The sequence below is a fragment of the Bos taurus genome, chromosome 14 (assembly GCF_002263795.3).
Source record: "Bos taurus isolate L1 Dominette 01449 registration number 42190680 breed Hereford chromosome 14, ARS-UCD2.0, whole genome shotgun sequence".
NCBI lineage: Eukaryota > Metazoa > Chordata > Mammalia > Artiodactyla > Bovidae > Bos > Bos taurus.
Genome location: NC_037341.1, coordinates 63,588,347 through 63,612,924, shown reverse-complemented (window position 1 = coordinate 63,612,924; position 24,578 = coordinate 63,588,347). Strand labels below are relative to the sequence as shown.

Sequence of the window (24,578 nt, the reverse complement as noted above, 5' to 3'; positions counted from 1 at the left end):
CAGCACAGAGCCAGCCCACTAGCAGCACATTCAGTGCTGGTGCCACGTCCACTGGGCCAGGCCCTGACGGAGCACTGCAGCTGCTCTCCTGAGTCACTGGTGACCTACCTGTCAGATTAAATGAAGATAATCAGTTCCAGTTCTGTATCATTAATGATTAGACAGCTCCTGTAACTGTGGTTCATTGGTTTATTTTGTTTCTTCTTCTAGGAAAACAACAGGTATGAACAACTTCCTTATAGATATCATTCTTTGAGTTCCTTCATAGGTTAAGCAAAAAAATATGTTTACACTAAGTGATGGATAGCTGCCTATGTCCTCACGTGTATGTTGTAGTGACAAAGTTATGTAAGTACCTGTCCAGTTATGTCTCTGACTTGGAAAACTATCTCTATATAATTTGGATTGTAAACCTACTTTTACCCGGTTAGACTTACTTCAGATTTACCCAAGCATATCATTTCCTTTTCACTAATAATTTTAAAACACTGTCCCTAGACCCAGGGGCTGGGCTGCCTTAGGCCAAATAACCAACTGGGAGGGAGCACAACCCTACCCATCAGCAAATAATTGGATTCAAGTTTTACTGAGTAAGGCCCTGCCCACCAGAGCAAGAGCCAGTTTTTCCCATGGCAGTCCCTCCCATCAGGAAACTTACACAAGCCTCTTAGCCTCATCCATCAGAGACCAGACTGAAGAAGCAAGAAGCACAGTCCCACACCACTAAAAAACCATACTACAGAAAGTTAATCACGATAAAAAAAGCAGAAAGTTATGTCCCAGATGAAGAGACAAGATTGCTGTTGTTCATTGCTCAGTCATGTCTGATTCTGCGGATCCACAGACCGCAGCATGCCAGGCCTCCCTGTCCTTCACAATCTCTTGCAGTTTGCTCAAACTCATGTCCACTGAGTTGATGATGCCATCCAACCATCTTATCCTCTGTCACCCCCTTCTCCTCCTGCCTGCAATCTTTCCCAGTATCAGGGTCTTCTCCAGTGAGTCAGCTCTTTGCATCAGGTGGCCAAAGTATTGGAGATTTGGCTTTGGCATCAGTCCTTCCAATAAATTTTCAGGGTTTATTTCCTTTAAGGTTTACGGTTGGATCTCCTTGCTGTCCAAGGGACTCTCAAGAGTCTTCTCCAGCACCACAGTTCAAAAGCATCAATTCTTTGATGCTTAGCCTTCTTTATGGTTCAACTATCACATCTGTACATGACTACTGGAAAAACCATAGCTTTGACTACACAGACCTTTGTCAGCAAAGTGATGTCTCTGCTTTTTAATACACTGTCTAGGTTTGTCATAGCTTTTCTTCCAAGGAGCAAGCATCTTTTAATTTCATGGCTTCATTCACCATCCACAGTGATTTTGGAGCCCAAGAAAATAAAGTCTTTCACTGTTTGCATTTTTTCCCCATCTATTTGCCATGAAGTGATGAGACTGGATGCCATGATCTTAACTTTTTGAATGTTGAGTTTTAAGCCTGCTTTTTCACTCTCCTCTTTCACTTTCATCAAGAGGCTCTCTAGTTCCTCTTTGCTTTCTACCAGAAGGGTGGTGTCATCTGCATATCTGAGGTTATTGATATTTCTCCCAGCAATCTTGATTCCAGTTTGTGCTTCATCCACCTCAGCGTTTCTCATGATGTACTCTACATACAAGTTAAATAAGCAGGGTGACAATATACAGCCTTGACATACTCCTTTCCCAATTTGGAACCAGTCCATTTTTCCATGTCTGGTTTTAACTGTAGCTTCTTGACCAGCATACAGATTTCTCAGAAGGCAGGTAAATTGGTCTGGTATTCCCACCTCTTTAAGAATTTTCTACAGTTTGTTATGATCCACATAGTCAAAGGCTTTAGCATAGTCAATGAAGCAGAAATAGATGTTTTTTTCCTGGAATTCCCTTGCTTTTTCTAGGACCCAACAGATGTTGGCAGTTGGATCTCTGGTTCTTCTGCCTTTTCTAAATCCAGCTTGTATATCTTGAAGTTTTCTGTTCACATACTTTTAAAGCCTAGCTTGAAGGAATTTGAGCATTACCTTGCTAGTATGAGAAATGAGTACAATTGTGCAGTAGTTTGAACATTCTTTGCCGTTGCCCTTCTTTGGGATTGGAATGAAAACTGACCTTTTCCAGTCCTGTGGCCAGGACTGCTGAGGTTTTCAAATTTGCTGGCATATTGAGTGCAGCACTCTAACAGGATCATCTTTCAGGATTTGAAATAACTCAGCTGGAATTCCATCACCTCCACTAGCTTTGTTTATAGTAATGCTTCCTAAGGCCCACTTGACTTCACACTCCAGGATGTCTGGCTCTAGGTGAGTGATCACACCACTGTGGTTATCCAAGTCATTAAGACCTTTTCTGTACAGTTCTTCTGTGTACTCTTGCCACCTCTTCTTAATATCTTCTGGCTCTGTTAGGTCCACACCATTTCTGTTCTTTATTGTGCCCATCTTTGGGTGAAAGTTCCTTTGGTATCTCTAATTTTCCTGAAGAGACTGCTAGTCTGTCTGTAACAGGAGGGAAAGGGGCAGGGCACAACTTTTGAAAGAATGACATAGCCCAGGGATACAACATAAACAGATTAGAATCAAATGGGTCCAAGATGGCTTTAACATGAAGTGAAGTGAAGTCGCTCAGTTGTGTCCGACTCTTTGCAACCCCATGGACTGTAGCCCGCTAGGCTCCTCTTTCCATGGGATTCTCCAGGCAAGAATAGTGGAGTGGGTTACCATTTCCTTCTCCAGGGGATCTTTCCAACCCAGGGATCGAACCCAGGTCTCCTGCATTGGAGGCAGACACTTTAACCTCTGAGCCACCAGGGAAGCCCTGGAAGATGGCTTTAACTAGACCTTAATCTTCAATCAACAAGCTAAATGACACACTCAGAGGAACCATGACAGTTCCAAGGCACTGTCAAAAGACCAAGGAGTAGGAAGTGGCCCAATTCCTGGAAATCTTCATCCTTCCCCCAAAATAGTTGGAATAATTCTCCCACTCATTAACATATGATATTACCCAAACCATAAAAATTAACCATCCTACATGGCTCACACTCTGTATGTAGAGTGTGCTTCTCTCTGAATCTAAATAAATTCATTTCTTTAGATTTTCCTATTACTTTGTCTCTCACTGAATTCTTTCTGCAATGAGACATCAAGAACCTGAGCTTCATTAGGTCCTGAAACCAGGTAGCGTGGGTTTGCCTGGGTTCCAGTCCCAGCCAGGTGGTTTCAAGTCCCATTCTGAGGTAAATAGGTTTATTTCCCATTTTATCCTGTTCCTCTATTTCTTTGCATTGTTTACTTAAGAAGGCTTATCTCTATTTGCTATACTTTGGACTCTGCATTCAGATGGATATATCTTTCCTTTTCTCCTTTGCCTTTCGCTTCTCTTCTTTTCTCAGCTATTTTAAAGGCCTCCTCAGACAACCATTTGCCTTGCTGCATTTCTTTTTCTTGGGTATGGTTTTGATCACTGCCTCCTGTACAATGTTCCAAACCTCTGTCCATAGTTCTTCAGGCCCTCTGTGTATCAGATCTAATCCCTTGAACCTCTTTGTCACTTCCACTGTATAACCATAAGGGATTTGATTTAGGTCATATCTGAATGGCCTAGTGATTTTCCCTACTTTCTTTAATTCAAGTCTGAATTTTGCAATTACAGAACTTCCACAGGACTGGGGAAACAGACTATTTGAGGGCATAAACAAAACGTTGTGCACACCAGGGCCCAGGAGAAAGGAGTTAGAGACTGAGCCAGACTTGCCTGTGAGTGTTTGGGTGTCTTTGGTAGAGGCATGGGTCAACAATGCCCTGCTTCAGGGTCAGTGCGGGGTCAGGGGCACTGAAAGCAGCTGTCCTGGGAGGCACAGCTGGCATAAGTCCTTTTGGAGGAGGTTGCCATTACCCCTACTATAGTTTGGCCTCAGGTCAAACCACAGGGAAGTAAAACAGCCTCACCAATCAGCAGAAAATTGGATTAAAGATTTACTGAGCATGGTCTTGCCCACCAGAGTAAGACCCAGTTTTCCCCACAGTTAGTCCCTCCCATCAGAAAGGTTGCACAAGCCTCTTATCCTCATCCATCAGAGGGCAGACAGAATGAAAACCACAATCACAGAAGGGACAGGATAAAATCCGAGAAAAACAACTGAATAAAATGGAGATAGGTAGCGTTCCAGAGAAAGAATTCAGACTAATGATAGTGAAGATGATCCAGGATCTTGGGAAAACAACGGTGAAGATGCAAGAGTGAGTGTAGTAAGTGAAGTCGCTCACTCGTGTCCAACGAGCAACCCCGTGGACTGTAGCCCACCACGCTCCTCTGTCCATGGGATTTCCCAGGCAAGAGTACTGGAGTGGGTTGCCATTTCCTTCTCCAGAGGATCTTCCTGACCCAGGGATTGAACCCAGGTCTCCCGCATTGTAAGCAAGACACTTTACTGTCTGAGCCACCAGGGAAGTCCGAAGATGCAAGAAATGTTTACCAAATACCTACAAGAATTAAAGGACAAACAAACAGTGATGAATAATACACTAGAAGGAAACAATAGCAGAATAACTGAAGCAGAAGAATGGATAAATAACCTGGAGGACAGATGGTGGAAATCACTGCCACAGAACAGAGTATAGAAAAAAGAATGAAAACATATGAGGACAGCCTAAGAGACCTCTGGGACAATACTAAAGACACCAATATTCACATTATAAGGATCCAGGAGAAGAGAGAGAGTAAGGACCTGTGAAAATATTTGAAGGGATAATAACTGAAAACTTCCTTAACATGGGAAAGAAAATAGTCAATCAAGTCCAGGAAGCACAGAGAGTCCCAGGCAGGATAAACCCAAGGAGGAACACACTGAGACACATAGTAATCACACTGACAAAAATTAAAGGTAAAAATAAAATATTAAAAGCAGTAGGGGAAAAAAATGACAAAAAATATACAAGGGAAGTCCCATCAGGCTGATTTCTCAAGGGAAACTACAAGCCAGAAGGAAGTGGCATGATACATTTAAAGTGATGAAAGAGAAGAACCTACAACCAAGAATACTTTACCCAGTAAGACTCTCATTCAAATTTGGTGGAGAAATCAAAAGCTTTCCAGACAAGCAAAAGTTAAGAGAATTCAGCACCATGAAACCAGCTTTACAACAAATGCTAAAGGAATTTCTCTAGGCAGGAAACACAAAAGAAGGAAAAGTTTTACAGAAAATAAACTCAAAACAATTAAGAAAACAGTAATAGGATCATATATATCTTAAATGTAAATGGATTAAATGCAGCAACCAAAAGACATAGACTGGCTGGGAGGATGAAAACATGAGCATGCATGCTCTTCCACTTACCACTGCACTCTGCTTGACCCCCCGAAATTGTATGTAATTATTTTATATTGTTAAGTTAATCATGTTCCCATTATGGTTTGCAATTGCAATTATCTTTTAATTTTTGTCTGGCTATTGATTGTGAAAACTGATAAACATCTTTCATATTGTGATTATGTACCTGTTATTCACTTAACACCATTGTATATGGTTGGTCAAAGAAATATAATAGAACTCTATATCAGTGGCCACAGGACTGGAAAAGGTCAGTTTTCATTCCAATCCCAAAGAAAGGCAATGCCAAAGAATGCTCAAACTACCGCACAATTGCACTCATCTCACACGCTAGTAAAGTAATGCTCAAAATCCTCCAAGCCAGGCTTCAGCAATATGTGAACCGTGAACTTCCTGATGTTCAAGCTGGTTTTAGAAAAGAAAGAGGAACCAGAGATCAAATTGCAAACATCCACTGGATCATGGAAAAAGCAAGAGAGTTCCAGAAAAACATCTATTTCTTTGACTATGCCAAAGCCTTTGACTGTGTGGATCACAATCAACTGTGGAAAATTCTGAAAGAGATGGAAATACCAGACCATCTGACCTGCCTCTTGAGAAATCTGTATGCAGGTCAGGAAGCAAGAGTTAGAACTGGACATGGAACAACAGACTGGTTCCAAATAGGAAAAGGAGTATGTCAAGGCTGTATATTGTCACCCTGTTTATTTAACTTCTATGCAGAGTACATCATGAGAAACGCTGGACTGGAAGAAACACAAGCTGGAATCAAGATTGCCGGGAGAAATAACAATAACCTCAGATATGCAGATGACACCACCCTTATGGCAGAAAGAGAAGAGGAACTCAAAAGCCTCTTGATGAAAGTGAAAGTGGAGAGTGAAAAAGTGGGCTTAAAGCTCAACATTCAGAAAACGAAGATCATGGCATCCAGTCCCATCACTTAATGGGAAATAGATGGGGAAACAGTGGAAACAGTGTCAGATTTTATTTTGGGGGGATCCAAAATCACTGCAGATGGTGACTGCAGCCATGAAATTAAAAGACGCTTACTCCTTGGAAGGAAAGTTATGACCAACCTAGATAGCATATTCAAAAGCAGAGACATTTGCCAACAAAGATTCATCTAGTCAAGGCTATGGTTTTTCCTGTGGTCATGTATGGATGTGAGAGTTGGACTGTGAAGAAGGCTGAGCGCCGAAGAGTTGATGCTTTTGAACTGTGGTGTTGGAGAAGACTCTTGAGAGTCCCTTGGACTGCAAGGAGATCCAACCAGTTCATTCTGAAGGAGATCAGCCCTGGGATTTCTTTGGAAGGACTGATGCTAAAGCTGAAACTCCAGTACTTTGGCCACCTCATGCCAAGAGTTGACTCATTGGAAAAGACTCTGATGCTGGGAGGGATTGGGGGCAAGAGGAGAAGGGGATGACAGAGGATGAGATGGCTGGATGGCATAACTGACTCGATGGACGTGAGTCTGGGTGAACTCCGGGAGTTGGTGATGGACAGGGAGGCCTGGCGTGCTGTGATTCACGGGGTCATAAAGAGTCAGACACTACTGAGCGACTGATCTGATCTGATCTGATATCACCAAAACTATGATTTAATAGGAAAACCTGTAATCACTTTTTAAAGCCCAGATGCATATCAGAATTATCTTGAATTTTTTGAAAAATACCAAAGCCCAGGTATTGCTTTTTTTTCCTCCAGAGCTCCAGATAGGTCTCTAATGAACAGCCATGTTTAAAAACAGTGGGGTATATCATGATCTTTTATTTTTATCAGGTTTGTTTCACTTTTTGTATTTCATATTCAGTGCTCTCATTTCATTTAGTTTATGTTTTCTAATTTCTCCATCTCTTCTTTTTTCTGATATTCTCAAGGCTTTATCAAGCCTTGAGAAGTCACTCAGTTGTGTCTGACTTTTTCGACCCCATTGACTGTAGCCTACCAGCCTCCTCCATCCTTGGGATTTTCCAGACAAGAATACTGGAGTGGGGTGCCATTTCCTTCTCCAGGCGATCTTCCCCACCCAGGGATCGAACCTAGGTCTCCTGTATTATAGACAGACGCTTTACCGTCTGAGCCACCAGGGAAGTCATACATGTAATATATATATTTTAGAAAACTTACGTATTTTTGCCTAACTAAAAATTTTATTATATTTTGATTCCACTTGTTTGACTTCATATGAATAGAATGCTAGGTTTATAATTAAAAAATAGATCTGCATCAAGCAACAAAGGTTTACTGTATAGCACAGGGAGCTATAGTAAATATCTTGTAATAACATATCAGTTCAGTTCAGTTCAGTCGCTCAGTCATGTCCGACTCTTTGCGACCCCATGAATTGCAGCACGCCAGGCCTCCCTGTCCATCACCAACTCCCAGAGTTCACTCAGACTCACGTCCATCGAGTCAGTGATGCCATCCAGCCATCTCATCCTCTGTCGTCCCCTTCTCCTCCTGCCCCCAATCCCTCCCAGCATCAGAGTCTTTTCCAATGAGTCAAGTCTTCACATGAGGTGGCCAAAGTACTGGAGTTTCAGCTTTAGCATCATTCCTTCCAAAGAAATCCCAGGGCTGATCTCCTTCAGAATGGACTGGTTGGATCTCCTTGCAGTCCAAGGGACTCTCAAGAGTCTTCTCCAACACAACAGTTCAAAAGCATCAACTCTTCGGAGCTCAGCCTTCTTCACAATCCAACTCTCACATCCATACATGACCACATGAAAAACCATTGCCTTGACTAGACAGACCTTTGTTGGCAAAAAAATAACATATGTGCATATATATAACTCAATCATCTTGCTGTGCATCTGAAGCATTGTAAGTGAACTATAATGAAATATATATTAAGAGAAAAAAAAAATCCTAATTTCTCAAGAGGAAAAAGTGAGAAGCTGAAAGTCACTTCATCCAAGAACTCAGAAGTGTCAGTCATCTGCCTACTGAAGCAGTCAGATGGACCAAAAGGAAAGAACCAGACCCTACACTGGTGAGTATAATATAAAAATGCAAAATGAAGACTTACTGAGTGGCAAAACAATTGGTGTTGACATCCTTAGTGAGATGTATTCAAAGAGAAAAGCAAAGAAAATTCAAATGTTATGTAGTAGTTTCACTCTTTGTATTACTGTTTTATGCTTAAAAGAAATAAAGAAAATTAGTGATTATTAGTGATAAAAGAATTAGTGATTATAGTAACTTTGTTAGGAAGCCAATATTTTTACTTAGAGTGATAATGTTTCACTGAATTATTAAAGAAATATAATTTGGATGAAGAATTAAAAAATGGAGGTAGGCATACTTCAATGTGAGGCTAAGTTAGAAACATTAATATAAACTAACCACTAAACCATTCAGGTATGACCTAAATCAAATCCCTTATGATTATACAGTGGAAGTGAGAAATAGATTTAAGGGCCTAGATCTGATAGATAGAGTGTCTGATGAACTATGGAATGAGGTTCGTAACATTGTACAGGAAACAGGGACCAAGACAATCCCCAAGAAAAAGAGATGCAAAAAAGCAAAATGGCTGTCTGGGGAGGCCTTACAAATAGCTGTGAAAAGGAGAGAAGTGAAAAGCAAAGGAGAAAAGGAAAGATATAAGCATCTGAATGCAGAGTTCCAAAGAATAGCAAGAAGAGATAAAGCCTTCTTCAGAGATCAATGCAAAGAAATAAGGGAAAACAACAGAATGGGAAAGACTAGGGATCTCTTCAAGAAAATCAGAGATACCAAAGGAACATTTCATGCAAAGAAGGGCTAGATAAAGGACAGAAATGGTATGGACCTAACAGAAGCAGAAGATATTAAGAAGAGGTGGCAAGAATACACAGAAGAACTGTACAAAAAAGATCTTCACGACCCAGATAATCACAATGGTGTGATCACTGACCTAGAGCCAGACATCCTGGAATGTGAAGTCAAGTGGGCCTTAGAAAGCATCACTACGAACAAAGCTAGTGGAGGTGATAGAATTCCAGTTGAGCTATTTCAAATCCTGAAAGACGATGCTGTGAAAGTGCTGCACTCAATATGCCAGCAAATTTGGAAAGCTCAGCAGTGGCCACAGGACTGGAAAAGGTCAGTTTTCATTCCAATCCCAAAGAAAGGCAATGCCAAAGAATGCTCAAACTACCGCACAATTGCACTCATCTCATATGCTAGTAAAGTAATGCTCAACATTCTCCAAGCCAGGCTTCAGCAATATGTGAACCGTGAACTTCCTGATGTTCAAGCTGGTTTTAGAAAAGAAAGAGGAACCAGAGATCAAATTGCAAACATCCACTGGATCATGGAAAAAGCAAGAGAGTTCCAGAAAAACATCTATTTCTTTGACTATGCCAAAGCCTTTGACTGTGTGGATCACAATCAACTGTGGAAAATTCTGAAAGAGATGGAAATACCAGACCACCTGATCTGCCTCTTGAGAAATTTGTATGCAGGTCAGGAAGCAAGAGTTAGAACTGGACATGAAACAACAGACTGGTTCCAAATAGGAAAAGGAGTATGTCAAGGCTGTATATTGTCACCCTGTTTATTTAACTTCTATGCAGAGTACATCATGAGAAACGCTGGACTGGAAGAAACACAAGCTGGAATCAAGATTGCCAGGAGAAATATCAATAACCTCAGATATGCAGATGACACCACCCTTATGGCAGAAAGTGAAGAGGAACTCAAAAGCCTCTTGATGAAAGTGAAAGTGGAGAGTGAAAAAGTGGGCTTAAAGCTCAACATTCAGAAAACGAAGATCATGGCATCCGGTCCCATCACTTAATGGGAAATAGATGGGGAAACAGTGGAAACAGTGTCAGACTTTATTTTGGGGGGATCCAAAATCACTGCAGATGGTGACTGCAGCCATGAAATTAAAAGATGCTTACTCCTTGGAAGGAAAGTTATGACCAACCTAGATAGCATATTCAAAAGCAGAGGCGTTACTTTGCCAACAAAGGTTCATCTAGTCAAGGCTATGGTTTTTCCTGTGGTCATGTATGGATGTGAGAGTTGGACTGTGAAGAAGGCTGAGTGCCAAAGAATTGATGCTTTTGAACTGTGTTGTTGGAGAAGACTCTTGAGAGTCCCTTGGACTGCAAGGAGATCCAACCAGTCCATTCTAAAGGAGATCGGCCCTGGGATTTCTTTGGAAGGAATGATGCTAAAGCTGAAACTCCAGTACTTTGGCCACCTCATGCCAAGAGTTGACTCATTGGAAAAGACTCTGATGCTGAGAGGGATTGGGGGCAAGAGGAGAAGGGGACGACAGAGGATGAGATGGCTGGATGGCATAACTGACTCAATGGACATGAGTCTCAGTGAACTCCGGGAGTTGGTAATGGACAGGGAGGCCTGGCGGGCTGCGATTCATGGGGTCACAAAGAGTCGGACACAACTGAGTGACTGATCTGATCTGATCTGATCTGAATGCCATTTAATAAAACATATCTTTTCCAGCTCTGTTCAATTAAATGGTCAAGGAACAGTATTTTTCTACCATCATGAGACTGATGCTATGCACTCCTAATTTCTGAAAGTTGGGGTCTGATGCTATTTTACACTTAAAGAAAACAACATGCTTAAGAAAACTGACTGATTCAAGCCTGGGCCTGGGAAGGCACAGGTGAGCCTTGAAACATTTTATTGGTCAGTAATAATGGTATTGCATGGAAGAACACAGAAGCCAATTTAAAGGGACACTCATGACTAACTAACTCCATCAATTGGAGTATCAAAAGAAAATGATGACTATAGTCAGTTAAAATGTGTTAATCTGTGAAAAGCTGTGGTCATAAATGATAGCAAAAATGTACCAGGGGAAAAAACTAAGAACACAGGAGAATGAAGAGGAGGCAGGATAGGAGACCACCAAAAGAGGGAAACCCAGTCATGTAGAAACTTGTCCCAAACCCCTCTGAGTTGTCAACCACGCACATATGTGAATGAGTTATTAAAATCTGAACTGAGATATAAATGGCACTCAACACAGGCATTATACTGTTTGCAGTTTGACTTTAAACAAGTTAATTGGCCACTAAAGCAAACAATTCAATACCTTTTGTGCTGTGCTGTGCTTGGTCGCTCGGTTGTGTCCAACTCCTTGTGACCCCATGTACATGACCCACCAGGCTCCTTTGTCCATGGGGATTCTCCAGGCAAGAATAATGAAGTGGGTTGCCATGCCCTCCTCCAGGGGATCTTCCCAACCCAAGGATCGAATCCAGGTCTCCCGCATTGCAGGTGGATTCTTTATTGCCTGAGTCATCAGGGAAGCCCAAGAATATTGCAGTGGGTAGCCTATCCCTTCTCCAGGGGATCTTCCCCACCCAGGAATTGAACCGGGGTCTCCTGCTTTACGGGTGGATTCTTTACCAGCTGAGCTACCAGGAAAGCCCACCTTTTAGGAATATATTTTAAAAAAAAAATTGGAGTTTCTGTAACATAACATTTAAACTGTCCAGGTTACAATCCAGTATTATGTGATATATGAAGTACCAGAAAAATGTGACACATTCTCAAGATAAAAGATAAAAAATAAATAAGTGATAGCAAAAATGAGAAAAGTTGGCAAATTGTACTAAAGAAGTTGAACATAATTAAATCTCATTAGTCACCCTTATCATGTTAGCACTACTGACTCATTTATTGAATCAGTGCAGAATATCAAATTCAGTAAATATCAAGTATGTTAGTTTTACTTAATCTAAATTTACATTTAGGAAAATAATTTTTAACTCTCAGGCCATAACTGTCAGTGTCTATACTAGTGCAAACTGATTTTTTTGTGGTGACAAAATTATATCCCTGCCTGCCTTAGAAATCTAGTGGTGCAAGTTTTGATTGTACCTCAAAGTACCATTCTAGTGAGTCATCTTGGGGAAATTAGCATTGGAATATATTTGAACTACTGTACTCCTGAGTCTCTATGTATTAATCAGCAAGATTAAGTCTTGAGAGCTAGATCAGACCCCTGGTGGTATTTTGCATAAGGCTATAGAGCAGACTACCTGAAAGAATTTTCCATGCTATGGAAATGTTCTGTATCAGTGCTGTCCAGTATGGTAGACATTGGTCACATGCAGCTAAAGGCTATTAAGCCTTGAAATGTGGCTGGTCTGACCAAGAAATGGAATTTTAAATTAAATTTAATTTGCTTAAAGTTAAAATTAAATAGACATATGGCTTGCAACTACTGTACTGAACAGCACAGGTCCAGATTTTAAGCTTCTTTTTAATTACATAAAATACCTTTAAATTTACTCAGAAATGCAAATTCATTCTCATCAATTTGGGACATTGTTCATTTCCTTTAAGATAAAGTATCTATATTGAAAAAAAATTAGGATTAAACTTTTTTTTTGAGAAACTAACATTATTAATCAGCTATACTTTGATAAAAATTTTTTTGAAAAGGTAACATGTTTACATTATTTAAAACATTAAAAAACAATTTTTTTTAAGTATACAGTAAGAATTCTCTCCCGCTCTCTTCCCCAGCTACCCAGGTCTCTTCACTATCGGTGTGACTAATGCTATCAATTTCTTATGGATCCTATGCATATACAAGGACACCTTTGTTTTGCACAAGGCTTTTTTTCCCTAACATTGTTTAGGGATATTTCATATTAGTACATCAGCAGTCTCCTTTGTTATGACTGCATAGCCGTAAATCTGTTTTAAAGGATCCCTGAAGGTGGCCTCTCTGTTGATGAGATGGCTTGCATTTGGAATGTGAAGAATCTTAATTTCACAAGACGGGTAAGGCTGACAGCAGGTAGAACCTACGGCAACCATCGCATAGCACAGACATAGTATAGCCAGCTCATCCATCCTTATGGAGGAGGCCCACATTTTAAAATGCCCAGACATTTTTCTTCTAAACTTGTATTTTGAACCAAATCATGCTAAGTTTTGTGAAGTGGCCCAAGATATTTATAAACTGACTATGATTTTTTTTAAATAGTATGATTATGATTTCAATAATATGCAAGCCGTGTTAGCAGCTTTCCATTACATGTAGAATAAAATCCAAACTCCTCCCAGAGACCCACAGGGCTTTGCATGATCTGACTCCAGATGTTTTTATCACTAGGCTCCAATCGCATACGCCTCTTAACACAGGCCAGCCCCTTCCTGCTTCAGAGCCGTTGCACTCACTCTGGCATGCTCTTTTCTGGGCTCTTTCTGTCACTCTCCACTTCATCCTCCAGTCTCAGCTTAAATGTCACCGCCTTCTTGATGCCTTTTTTGAATGTGCCATCTACAGGACCCCCTTGCAGTTGTCCCCTCACCACTGCATTCTTTGTAGCCCTTGTTATAATCTGCAATTATTTTATTTACATGTCCTCTCTTTCCCATTGGAATGTAAGATCCCTGAGAACAGGAACTTGAACTCTCTTCACCAGGGTAACTCTAGGACCTAAAACAGTGCTTGGTATACAGTTGGGGGACAATTAATATTTGCTAAAACAAAAAAAATGTTGAATGAGCAAATATTGAATTCATTTCAAATATAGTGCCCAGAACCTGAGAGAATTTGGTCAAGTGCCATGCCTTTCAAATTGTCCCACATAATTGAATAAACACAGTAAATTACTCTAAAAATAAGCTGTTTGTGTATGAGGACTTTGATTCTATTAACATCTATCTGGAGTCCTATTTACTTCTTTTGTAAGTCAGAGATGTTCAGTATGTTTGAATCACTAAATCTACTTGCATCAGCTATGACATGCCTTCTATGAAGTGATGCTGCTTATGACATAATGGTTCATGCTCTTCATCTCATAATCTTTTTGAGTCATTAGGTCAACACGTATTGGTCATTATGTTAACATTTATTAGTCACATGCTTACCTTGCATCATTACTGAAAAACATACATTTACATGGTGCTTTAAGGCACAGTGTCGTGTAGAAAGCACACCAGCAAATTAGCTTGACAAAAAGAGAGGGGGCTTCATGAAGAAATAATGAAGCTGAGATGAGGAATACTCCTAGATGACAGAAGACCTTAGATGTCAAGCGGAGCTTAGATTTTATTCGACAGACACTGGGGAGTTGGTAAAAGCTCATGCAAATAAACATTAGGGATGAAAACAAAGTTTGATGGCTCTTCTGGCAGCTCTGTGTAGAACGAATTGCAGCAGGGGAGACTGACCAAGGCTGGTGCAGTAATCCTGGTGCAGGGTTACATGGTCATAGACTGTGGTGATGACAGAAAATGGGAAGGAAAGTGGACCTTGCAAAGAAAGGCCCATCAGGACTAGGTGATGAATTTAGAGTGAGGGAGGACAGAATAGAATGAAAACTGGCTACAAGGTTTCCAGTCTATTGACTTGGACTGACTGTGGTGCAATAATGCGTGATTTCTACAGGGAAGGCTTTAACTGAGGCCAGGAGTAGAGAGCTGGGTATAAAAAAGCATGAGCTAAGTTTTTAAAATACAAAGTTGAAGGTGGTGCAGGATATTTAGTTGAAGGCAATAGAGAATCAAGTCTGGAAAGAAGGTGAGACATCAAAATTTATACTGTGTCATTTTTATCAATTTCTATTTCTCTTTCTCAAACTATACACTCACTGCCTACTTACATAGCCTCAGATGCTCCTTTCTCAGCAATTCACTATTCAGAAGAATCTACATTTATAAATTTGTATATTTCCTTATGAACTTTCTCCATGGTAGCATAAAAGAAATAGAAGAAAGGATTTAAAAAATGCATTAAACTTTTCACCCTGAAACATTTATTAAGAAGTTACTTTGGATTTTAAAAATTCATTACTTTTAAATTCCAAATTTGTGCTTCAGCTTTACATTAAGTATACCCATTTATTATTCTATTTATAAATCTAATAAACTGATGTCTGATCTATTTGGTTAATCATTTTAAACTGCATTTGTTCATTTAATAATTTGTTTATTTTTTCAAACACATTAATTTTCTGATTAACCCAGCTTCCAAAATACTTAAGTAATTCTCATAAAACTAATAAATCAAACAAATAAATATGGTAAGTGGTATTCTTGCTTGGGAAATTCCATGGATAGGGGAGCCTGGCAGGCTACAGTCCATGGTGTCACCAAAGAGTTGGACACAACTTAGCAACTAAACAACAAGTTCTCTTAAAAATTTCAATATGGTGTATAAGTTTTTCAAAGATTTTTAACTTGATATCAAAAGTTGAAACTAATTAGTCAGTTACATACTTTAAATCAGCATTGCAAGGTTAATTTTCAGATACTTTATTAAACATTGTTGTTGTTTAGTCACTAAGTCATGTCTGACTCTTTGCAACCCTGTGAACTGCAGCACGCCAGGCTTCCCTATCCTTCACTATCTCCTGGAGTTTATTGGAGAGTTTATAAACTCATGTCCATTGGAGTCAGTGATGCCATCCTACCATCTCATCTTGCATTGCCCCCTTCCCCTCCTGCCTGCAATCTTTCCCAGCATCAGGGTCTTTTCCAGTGAGTTGGCTCTTCACATCCAGTGAGTTTGGCTCTTCACACAAACTCTTAAGGCCAAAGTATTGGAGCTTCAGCTTCAGCACCACTCCTTTTAATGAATCTATTAAAAATTCAAAGTATTTAAAACATCAAACAGGGAAATACATGGTGGCCCAGTGTTTAGGATTCAGCTTTCACTGCTGGGGCTCAGGTTCAGTCCCTGGATGGGGAACTGCTGCTGCTGCTAAGTTGCTTTAGTTGTGTCTGACTCTGTGCGACCCCATAAACGGCAGCCCACCAGGCTCCCCAGTCCCTGGGATTCTCCAGGCAAGAACACTGGAGTGGGGTGCCATTGCCTTCTCCGGGATGGGGAACTAAGATCCTATAATTTGCACAGTGTGGCCAAAAAATAAAAATAAAAAATTAGAAGCATTTAAAACACAGAGATTTCTTTAATAGAAAGGTACAACGCCATGAGGTTTGATTTCCTTCACTATCTCTGTTTAATTCTAAACCTTCTCAGGATTAAGAGATGCATTTTCAGTAAGAAAACAATTATGTTATCCCAAACAAATCCAGGAACACCTTCCCAAGAAATGTTTGGGTTTACCTTCTTAGCTAGGAGGTTTCTCTTTGGGAAGAGTGTCTCTTGGCCTCTGGGTGTTTAGTTGTTGGCCTTTCTCTTGGCATCCAAAATTAAAGGGGTCAGCGTTCTCTGTGAAAGTACAGTCAGCCAGATTCCAGCACCACACTTCCTTCCCAGCACCCTCAAGGCTGGTTCCTTTCCTTCAGTATTCCAGCACACTCAGGAAGCCTCTGTAGGCCCTAAACTCTGCCTGCAGGCCTGGGCTAGGCCTGGTCACCTGGATAGCCCACTGCAGTCTGAACTTCTCCATCCTTCTCCTTCTCTATCTCTTTAGTGGGGAGAAAAACTCTTAAGGTTAAAAGCAGTCAACCGAACCTCCTTTAGGAGAAAGAACTGTCTTCAGTTAATGAGCTGGATTTAGCAAAGCAATTTCTTAGGCTATTTTAATTGTCAAAAGGTAGTTCTGAGGGGATGGTAGGAAGAGCTAGCTTGACATGATGAAGAATAAACTTTGAGTTCCAAAGGGAAGGGGAGAAAAATCAGAGTAAATGGGAGAGAGAGGAGCCTAACTGGAAGGAGAGGTGAAGGAGGTAGACAAGGTGGGTGGGTGGAGTATACGGGAGAAACCTGTGACAATGCCCTGGTGACAGAAATGCTGCCTGCAAGAGCAGGGGTGTGCAATGCTCACGACCGTTTGTTCTGCAGTGTTCCCCTCCTGTCAGGATCATAGTGGTATCTGATGAAAATTGATCTGACAGTGATGAGCTGTGGTTAGGCCAGAGCTAGGAGAGATTTGAGGTAGAGAACAGCTGGGTGCTAATCACAGTTGTCCAGGAATTAAGATGTTAGCCACTGTGGTGTTGACAGCAATGAATGGATACAAAAGATGCAGGAGAGACTCAGGGATGTCAGTAAGAGTTGGAACCACAGCAAGAGAGAACGGTGAGACCAGGTCAGACAACCGGGGGCAGGATGGGCAAGAAGGAAAGTCAGCGCCAGCGCTTGTAGTGGCCATGTTGAATATGATACCCTGGGCCTTCTGGTGGAAGTTACCCCACAGCGTGATATTTAAAGCAGCATGAATGTTTCTGTGGGACTGAGTTTAGAGGAGAAAGAACACACTAAGTACCATAGGACCTTAGAGAGCTCTGTATATTATTCAGGGAGGTGGGGAAGGGGAAAGGGAGCCTTTGGGGGAAAAGAGAAAGAAACGCTATGAAAGAGAGGTGATCTTGGTTATTGCCAAATTGTAGAGACCTAAGGGCCTAGATCTGATAGATAGGGTGCCTGATGAACTATGGACTGAGGTTCGTGACATTGTACAGGAGACAGGGATCAAGACCATCCCCATGGAAAAGAAATGCAAAAAAGCAAAATGGCTGTCTGGGGAGGCCTTACAAATAGCTGTGAAAAGAAGAGAAGCAAAAAGCAAAGGAGAAAAGGAAAGATATAAGCATCTGAATGCAGAGTTCCAAAGAATAGCAAGAAGAGATAAGAAAGCCTTCCTCAGTGATCAATGCAAAGAAATAGAGGAAAACAACAGAATGGGAAAGACTAGAGATCTCTTCAAGAAAATTAGAGATACCAAGGGGACATTTCATGCAAAGATGGGCTCGATAAAGGACATAAATGGTATGGACCTAACAGAAGCAGAAGATATTAAGAAGAGGTGGCAAGAATACACAGAAGAACTGTACAAAAAAGATCTTCATGACCCAGATAATCACGATGGTGTGATCACTGACCTAGAGCCAGACATCCTGGAATGTGAAGTCAAGTGGGCCTTAGAAAGCATCACTACGAACAAAGCTAGTGGAGGTGATGGAATTCCAGTTGAGCTATTCCAAATCCTGGAAGATGATGCTGTGAAAGTGCTGCACTCAATATGCCAGGAAATTTGGAAAACTCAGCAGTGGCCACAGGACTGGAAAAGGTCAGTTTTCATTCCAATCCCAAAGAAAGGCAGTGCCAAAGAATGCTCAAACTACCGCACAATTGCACTCATCTCACACACTAGTAAAGTAATGCTCAAAATTCTCCAAGCCAGGCTTCAGCAATATGTGAACCGTGAACTTCCTGATGTTCAAGCTGGTTTTAGAAAAGGCAGAGGAACTAGAGATCAAATTGCAAACATCCACTGGATCATGGAAACAGCAAGAGAGTTCCAGAAAAACATCTATTTCTGCTTTATTGACTATGCCAAAGCCTTTGAGTGTGTGGATCACAATCAACTGTGGAAAATTCTGAAAGAGATGGAATACCAGACCACCTGACCTGCCTCTTGAGAAATCTGTATGCAGGTCAGGAAGCAACAGTCAGAACTGGACATGGAACAACAGACTGGTTCCAAATAGGAAAAGGAGTATGTCAAGGCTGTATATTGTCACCCTGTTTATTTAACTTCTATGCAGAGTACATCATGAGAAACGCTGGACTGGAAGAAACACAAGCTGGAATCAAGATTGCCAGGAGAAATATCAATAACCTCAGATATGCAGATGACACCACCCTTATGGCAGAAAGTGAAGAGGAACTCAAAAGCCTCTTGATGAAAGTGAAAGTGGAGAGTGAAAAAGTGGGCTTAAAGCTCAACATTCAGAAAACGAAGATCATGGCATCCAGTCCCATCACTTAATGGGAAATAGATGGGGAAACAGTGGAAACAGTGTCAGATTTTATTTTGGGGGGCTCCAAAATCACTGCAGATGGTGACTGCAGCCATGAAATTAAAAGATGCTTACTCCTTGGAAGGAAAGTTATGACTAACCTAGATAGCATATTCTAAAGCAGAGACATCACTTTGCCAACAAAGGTCCATTGCCAACAAAGGTCCATCTAGTCAAGGCTATGGTTTTTCCTGTGGTCATGTATGGATGTGAAAGTTGGACTGTGAAGAAAGCTGAGCGCCGAAGAATTGATGCTTTTGAACTGTGTTGTTGGAGAAGACTCTTGAGAGTCCCTTGGACTGCAAGGAGATCCAACCAGTCCATTCTGAAGGAGATCAGCCCTGGGACTTCTTTGGAGGGAATGATGCTGAAGCTGAAACTCCAGTACTTTGGCCACCTCATGCGAAAAGTTGACTCATTGGAAAAGACTCTAATGCCGGAAGGGATTTGGGGCAGGAGGAGAAGGGGATGACAGAGGATGAGATGGCTGGATGGCATCACTGACTTGATGGACGTGAGTCTGGGTGAACTCCGGGAGATGGTGATGGACAGGGAGGCCTGGCGTGCTGTGATTCATCGGGTCGCGATGAGTTGGACACGACTGAACGACTGAACTGAACTGAACTGAAGAAATAAACGAACTTATTATGTCACTATGTATAGTTCAGTTTATGTAATTCATTTTAGTCCATTAGCCATGTAGTAAACCCCTTGAGTGTGTGGACCCATAGAAGACAGGTACATCAAACAAGAACCCTGAGGCTGGCCCAGGTAAAGCCACTTCTAAACATGAAGGGGGAATCCATCCAGGAAATAGGTCTGCCTGGATGTGGGTGGGGTGTGTGGGCCATGGGTTCATAGTTCTCCAATTTTGCTGCATATCACCCTTACCCTGATGGCCTGTTGACACAGATTACCAGGTCGCACTCCCAGCGTTTCTGAGAGGCCAGGAGAATCTGCATTTCTAACAAACTCCCAGTTGATTCTCTTGCTTCTGGTCTGGATTCCACTTGAGAACCACTGCGCTAGGTAGATGGGGGGATGGCGCTGGAGGTGTGAAAGCACACAAAGCCATGCTGCCTTTGGCTTTCTTCTCTGAAGGTTCCAAGGTCTGACCACTGAATTTCAATCACTTTCTCTAAAGTCTTTTCACCACAACCGTAGAGGCAACTTCTCACTCTAAAGCATTGTTTAAAAGGCCATTGCTGGCACTTCCCTGATAGTCCAGTGGCTAAGACTCCTTATTCTCAATACAGGGGACCTGGGTTCAGTCCCTGGTCAGGGAACTGGATCCCACACGCTGCAACTAAGTGTTCGAATGCTGCAACAAAGACCTCGCATGCCCCAGCTAAGACAGGGTGTGGTGGTGGTGGTGGTGGTTTAGTCACTAAGTCCTATCTGACTCTTGCGATCCCATGGACTGTAGCCCACCAGGTTCCTCTGTCCATGGGATTCTCCAGGCGAGAATACTGGAGTGGGTTGGCATTTCCTTCTCCAGGGGATCTTCCTGACCCAGGAATCGAACGCTGATCTCCTGCATTGCAGGCAGATTCTTTACTAACTGAGCTACAAGGGAAGTCCAAGACAGGGTGTAGCCAAATAAATAAACAAATATTTTTTTTAAAAAAAGAAGGCTGTTGCTTTTAGAAACTGGAATGGAAGTGGCAGAGGGGAATCAATCCTTACACCTCTCTCCATTCCCCTCACCCCCTCACGGCTGCCTCCCCTGCAAGGCCCTGGCCCCTGTTTCTGCCAATGAGGAAATGAGCGTTAAATGTTAAAGTTTCTAGTTTCTATGTGGCTGCTACTTGATGGAGGCCTCTCTGGCTCCTACAGAGAGGCCTCCATCAAGTACCTGGAAATAAGGTTGAGTTCTTTTTTTTTTTTTGATGTAATTTATTTTTGCCTTTTTTTTTTTTTTTTGGCTATACCATGTGGCACGTGGGATCTTAGTTCCCTGACCAGGGACCAAACCCATGCCCCCCTGCATGGGGACCATGGAATCTCAACTACTGGACCACCGGGGAAGTCGCAAGATTGAGTTCTTAAACTACAAAATTCACACTTAAGTGATCAAAGCAAAAGCCAAAAGGATGGCTTTAGCCAAGAGCCTCTTCAATAACTTCACTAAAGGATTCATGAGAGAGAGAAGCACTGAGAGCAGGGGGCAGGGGAAGTAAACCCGGAATGACAGAGACAAGCATTGGCAGTGACTATCCAGGCTTTGGCCACGGAAAAGGAAACATGACTTGACAGACTTCTAACATTACGGTCCTGTGGGCAAGGAGGCTTTTCCTGATGTGGAGATAGAGGCATCAGGTTTTTTAGCCTGATTCCGTTTGTGTTTGATTCATCTAGCTTCCGTTGTTCTGATTCTCATTCATCTCTACAGGCAAGTCTCTCTGCAGGGAAAGAAGGCACTGGTCTCTCACATTCCAGTCTTACCATCCTTAGGAAAATTATACTTCTTATAATTAATTTTTTATATTCTGTCTTTATACATTTTTCAAGAAGTTAAGTAATTTGAGTCTGCCATTAAGAGACGGATTTATTTTCAATCAATTTGCTGATGAAATCTGCAAAGGTTGAGTACCAGATTTCAGTATCTGAATCTGCCAGGTTGAGTACCAGACCCCCGTCACGGGAAAACCTTAGGAGATTGGGCGCTAGTCTCTCCAGTTTCTCCCCAGGACATGGTCATAGGATAAATGACAGGGAGCTGCAAGCCACCTGAGCGTTCAGAGGAGGGTTCTTGGCCATGATAACATCTGAGTTGTATCTTAAAGGCTTAGTGACCGTTGGTGGGTAAAGAGAGGTAGGCAGGGAATTCTCAGCATAACCTAGGCCACAGAAAAGGGAATGAGCAATAGGAAGTTGAGTTGTGAGGTGGCTGGAAAAATAGACAGGGGTCAAATCAAGGAGAGCCTCAAGTCTCACGGATAAGAAGGAGTCATTTGAGTTTTTTAAGTGAGAAGACAACAGGGAAATTTTGGATTTACGACTCCTGCTCCAGGAGAATATGAATACAAAGTCTAGAATATGATTTTAAGAAGCAGCTAATCCAGAGACAGTTAGGGGATCATAGTCCAGAAGAAAGTTGGTTCTGAATTCTTTTATTATTTTTTTATTTTATACATTATAACATTTAATTTTTATTTTATTTTTAAACTTTACAATATTGCATTAGTTTTGCCAAATATCAAAATGAATCCGCCACAGGTATACATGTGTTCCCCATCCTGAACCCTTCTCCCTCCTCCCTCCCCATACCCTCCCTCTGGGTCGTCCCAGTGCACCAGCCCCAAGCATCCAGTATCGTGCATCGAACCTGGACTGGCGATTCGTTTCATACATGATATTATACATGTTTCAATGCCATTCTCCCAAATCTTCCCACCCTCTCCCACTCCCACAGAGACCATAAGACTGTTCTATACATCGGTGTCTCTTTTGCTGTCTCGTACACAGGGTTATTGTTACCATCTTTCTAAATTCCATATATATGCATTAGTATACTGTATTGGTGTTTTTCTTTCTGGCTTACTTCACTCTGTATAATAGGCTCCAGTTTCATCCACCTCATTAGAACTGATTCAAATGTATTCTTTTTAATGGCTGAGTAATACTCCATTGTGTATATGTACCACAGCTTTCTTATCCATTCATCTGCTGATGGACATCTAGGTTGCTTCCATGTCCTGGCTATTATAAACAGTGCTGCGATGAACATTGGGGTACACGTGTCTCTTTCCCTTCTGGTTTCCTCAGTGTGTATGCCCAGCAGTGGGATTGCTGGATCATAAGGCAGTTCTATTTCCAGTTTTTTAAGGAATCTCCACACTGTTCTCCATAGTGGCTGTACTAGTTTGCATTCCCACCAACAGTGTAAGAGGGTTCCCTTTTCTCTCCACACCCTCTCCAGCATTTATTGCTTGTAGACTTTTGGATCGCAGCCATTCTGACTGGCGTGAAATGGTACCTCATAGTGGTTTTGATTTGCATTTCTCTGATAATGAGTGATGTTGAGCATCTTTTCATGTGTTTGTTAGCCATCTGTATGTCTTCTTTGGAGAAATGTCTATTTAGTTCTTTGGCCCATTTTTTGATTGGGTCATTTATTTTTCTGGAATTGAGCTGTAGGAGTTGCTTGTATATTTTTGAGATTAGTTGTTTGTCAGTTGCTTCATTTGCTATTATTTTCTCCCATTCTGAAGGCTGCCTTTTCACCTTGCTAATAGTTTCCTTTGTTGTGCAGAAGCTTTTAAGGTTAATTAGGTCCCATTTGTTTATTTTTGCTTTTATTTCCAGTATTCTGGGAGGTGGGTCATAGAGGATCCTGCTGTGATGTATGTCGGAGAGTGTTTTGCCTATGTTCTCCTCTAGGAGTTTTATAGTTTCTGGTCTTACGTTTAGATCTTTAATCCATTTTGAGTTTATTTTTGTGTATGGTGTTAGAAAGTGTTCTAGTTTCATTCTTTTACAAGTGGTTGACCAGATTTCCCAGCACCACTTGTTAAAGAGATTGTCTTTAGTCCATTGTATATTCTTGCCTCCTTTGTCAAAGATAAGGTTTCCATATGTGCGTGGATTTATCTCTGGGCTTTCTATTTTGTTCCATTGATCTATATTTCTGTCTTTGTGCCAGTACCATACTGTCTTGATAACTGTGGCTTTGTAGTAGAGCCTGAAGTCAGGTAGGTTGATTCCTCCAGTTCCATTCTTCTTTCTCAAGATTGCTTTGGTTATTCGAGGTTTTTTGTATTTCCATACAAATTGTGAAATTATTTGTTCTAGCTCTGTGAAGAATACCATTGGTAGCTTGATAGGGATTGCATTGAATCTATAAATTGCTTTGGGTAGTATACTCATTTTCACTATATTGATTCTTCCAACCCATGAACATGGTATATTTCTCCATCTATTAGTGTCCTCTTTGATTTCTTTCACCAGTGTTTTATAGTTTTCTATATATAGGTCTTTAGTTTCTTTAGGCAGATATATTCCTAAGTATTTTATTCTTTCTGTTGCGATGGTGAATGGAACTGTTTCCTTCTCTTTCTGTTTTCTCATTATTAGTGTATAGGAATACAAGGGATTTCTGTGTGTTGATTTTATATCCTGCAACTTTACTATAATCATTGATTAGTTCTAGTAATTTTCTGGTGGAGTCTTTAGGGTTTTCTATGTAGAGGATCATGTCATCTGCAAATAGTGAGAGTTTTACTTCTTCTTTTCCAGTTTGGATTCCTTTTATTTCTTTTTCTGCTCCGATTGCTGTGGCCAAAACTTCCAAAACTATGTTGAATAGTAATGGTGAAAGTGGGCACCCTTGTCTTGTTCCTGACTTTAGAGGAAATGCTTTCAATTTTTCACCATTGAGGATAATGTTTGTTGTGGGTTTGTCATATATAGCTTTTATTATGTTGAGGTATGTTCCTTCTATTCCTGCTTTCTGGAGAGTTTTTATCATAAATGAATGTTGAATTTTGTCAAAGGCTTTCTCTGCATCTATTGAGAT

At 41.2% G+C, this 24,578-nt stretch overlaps 1 long non-coding RNA gene and 1 other non-coding gene across 4 annotated transcripts in view; both read right to left on the bottom strand.

Annotated features, from left to right (window-relative positions):
• Nucleotides 1–24,578, bottom strand: part of LOC101905128 (uncharacterized) — a 142,192-nt gene that overhangs the window by 9,152 nt on the left and 108,462 nt on the right. The gene's annotated exons all lie outside the window — the stretch shown is intronic.
• TRNAY-AUA (transfer RNA tyrosine (anticodon AUA)) lies at nt 7,381–7,452 on the bottom strand. Its single transcript has one exon. It is a non-coding gene; the product is annotated as a tRNA-Tyr (tRNA).